This window comes from Sinocyclocheilus rhinocerous, unplaced genomic scaffold, assembly GCF_001515625.1.
Source record: "Sinocyclocheilus rhinocerous isolate Xijiao unplaced genomic scaffold, SAMN03320098_v1.1 scaffold2469, whole genome shotgun sequence".
NCBI classification, from domain to species: domain Eukaryota; kingdom Metazoa; phylum Chordata; class Actinopteri; order Cypriniformes; family Cyprinidae; genus Sinocyclocheilus; species Sinocyclocheilus rhinocerous.
The window spans coordinates 193,172-196,603 of NW_015658987.1; positions in this window are offsets into that span (position 1 = coordinate 193,172).

Consider the following 3,432-nt stretch of genomic DNA (forward strand, 5'->3'; position numbering starts at 1 on the left):
TATAATATATATATATATATATATATATATATATATATATATACAGTATATAATTAGTCCATGTTTTTTGTGATAAATAGACTGATACAGTACTATTAGATAGATATTGGCATTGAAAAACACACTCAAAAATTTTTGGGACAGAAATTAATACTTTTATTCAGCATGCAGTAAATTGATCAAATGTGATGGTAAAGACTTTCACATTATTACAAAAAAATCTGTTACAAATAAATCTTTGAACTTCATATTTATCAAAGAATCATGAAAAAAAAATTATCACAGTTTCCACAAAAATACTAAGCAGTACTGTTTTGATAATTTATAATAAAACATTGATAATAATTATAAATGTTTCTCGAGCAGCAAATGAGCATTTTAGAATGATTTCTGAAGGATCATGTGGCACTAACATCTGGAGTAATTATGCTGAAAATTCAGCTTTGCATCACAGGATTAAATTACATGTGGTGATTTAAAAAAAATAATAATAATAATTGTTTACAATATTACATTTTTTCCTGTATTTTTGATCAAATAAATGAAGTCTTAGTAAGCATAAGAGACTTCTTTCAAAAATAGTAAATAATAATATTAATAATATATTTAAAAAATCCCCAAATCTTTGAACAGCAGTGTAAATGAAATTTAGCTAATCTATTATATAGAATTCTAAGCAAATTTTTAAAATAACTTCTACACCCAGATAACAAGAAGTTCTTTGGTTTCATTCTTTTGAACAAAACAATCCATAAATTACTATCAGACGTTTAAAGGAACACTTATTTTCCAACTCCCCTAGAGTTAAACAGTTGAGTTTTACCGTTTTCGAATCCATTCAGCCGATCTCTGAGTCTGGCGGTAGCACTTTTAGCTGTAGCTTAGCATAGATCATTGATTCTGATTAGACCGTTAGCATCTCGCTCAATGAAGGACCATGGGTGCAGCAGGCGCAATGATATTACGCAGCGCCTGAAAATAGTCCCCAGCACGCTCCCTGTGCAAGCAGGTGGTCACATTGGTTATGTTGACGGAAGTTAGCCTATTTTCAGGCGCTGCGTAATATCATTGCGCCTGCTGCACCCATGGTACGGCAGCAAAGTTCCTTGATTATTACGCTGGAATGAGAGTATAGTTCCTAGCCATATCGGCCTAGAAAATCGCAACTTTTCATTTTCCGTCGGTCTTAGTACACGATGTAACTACAGAAGAGTCAAGTTTTAAATAGGAAAAATATAGAAACTCTTTGGTCATTTTTGAGCGAGATGCTAACGGTCTAATCAGATTCAATGATCTATGCTAAGCTGCAGCTAAAAGTGCTATCGCTAGACCCGGAGATCGGCTGAATGGATTCGAAAACGGTAAAACTCAACTGTTTAACTCTAGGGGAGTTAGAAAATGAGCCTATTTTCAATAATAGTGGAGTGTTCCTTTAATCTGCGAGAGGAACAAGACAGTACAGCTCTCCTTCAAAGATGTGAATCAAGAGCCGTGTCACAACACAAAGACAAGGAAATTACTCTCATTCCAGCCAGTCAAGACCAAAAACTTGAAAGGCTTGACGGAAAAGGCATTACTCAAGTTTATAGCTTTTGCTTTTGTATTATTACTGCCTGTAAATGACAAGTTTCATCAGTAAATTCCTTTTACAGCTCAGGCCCCTTTTTTTTTCTATACACAAACTTTCTTAAACACAAACACCAGTGGAAATCTGGGACTATCCCATTACAAATGTTCTCTGTGTAGGTGTTAAGAGATCTGCTGAGGTGAGGGTGTGGTCGCGTTCACCTGAGGAGCAACTTGGCAACATACAGTTGCTTTCCGTTAGGATCAGTATTGTATGTTGTTCTGTCATTATTTTTCACTTTATATTAGACTACACTAGATTTGTTTTCTATATCACAAGTAAATAAGGAGGTTTTCAATCACTAAAGACTGAAAATATTTAGTATATTACAGTAAGATTTAGCTAGGTGGGGATAGAAGTAGGACAGAAATCACTAAATGGATTAGTGCAATTAATAAATCACAAAGGCTGTGATTTATTATACACAAAATGCGCCAACCATCTTCCCAAACTTGTAATGAGAAGCTCTTATAAACTGTTGTCAGCAGAAGAGCAGCTTTAAGTAACTTCAATTTTCCAGTGGCTTAACATTTGAAAATGAAGAAATTAAGACAGTATTGTAATTTTACAGTTGTAGAATAAATTACTTTTATATTAGATGACTTAAATATTTATTTTACAATTAAAGGATTATTTCCTGTTTTGTAATATTTTATTTAGTAATAATTAAAATAATGACAACTATACTACAATGATTATTATTATTATTATTATTATACGACAAACAATCACAGCAAACCTAGAAATACAAATACAATAAATAAATAAATAATCCCCCCCCCCACCAAATTATGCAGCCCTAGATAGAGGGCAAGTACAAAATAAAAATTTTTTTAGATACACAAATATGAATTTAGTAAATCTTGCCCTATAATTCTCGAAAGGCTGTGATGATTTTTTTTTATATTTCATATGAGGTGTAGGTCTTTAGATATAATTTCCACATGTGAACAGCTCACTTATATTATATATATATATATATATATATATATAATCTACATTAAATACTACATTAAATGACAGTGGTGATTCACTAAAATGCAGTGTCATTATGTTAATGGGGATATTAAAATGTAAACTGCTCTAAAGGTCACTGAATAATTAGCACAATGCATGGGTGTGTGTTTACACAGTGGTTAATAAATATGGGAATGTGCTAAGGTAATTGTAATAAGTTGTGTCAGCGTGTGCTGCTCCACAGGGCAGTGTTCAGTTCGGAGGGGTGCTTGAGGAAACTGCAGGTGTGAACTGAGGGAGGTGGAAACTAATAAAGTGCAGCCCCTGTTAGCAAAACCACTCTTATTACTCTTACTGGCCTGACTGCTTACACAGCAAAAAACATGTACACTGTGCAAGTGATTGATTGGGTGAAATATTCACTCATGCAAAATGCCATCAGAAAAGAACCAGTCTGGCTGCAAGTAGCTCAGGTTTCTGAAAATGTCTTTAAATGTCTTAACTTTCTGACATTTTTCATATGTGTATGTGAGTTGCACATCATAGAAGACAGTGGGCACATGCACACTTCAGCTAAATTCATTGTCAGTTCACCTTTTAGTGCTTAATCCTATTCTGTACACACAGTTCAGTCATTTAAGGGAGTGACAAGCGCATTCTGCAACCGAACAGACTCCCGAAAAATTCAGATAACGACAACTACATTTACAGATATTGTATGCAGTGTATGGAACTGAAGTGAACAGCTAGTAGTTAATGATGCATTTAAACACGTGTCAGAGTTTTGCCTTTTCTATACGTGCAGTTCAAGAAATCACAGGATACACTTTGACTTTAGCGACATTAGC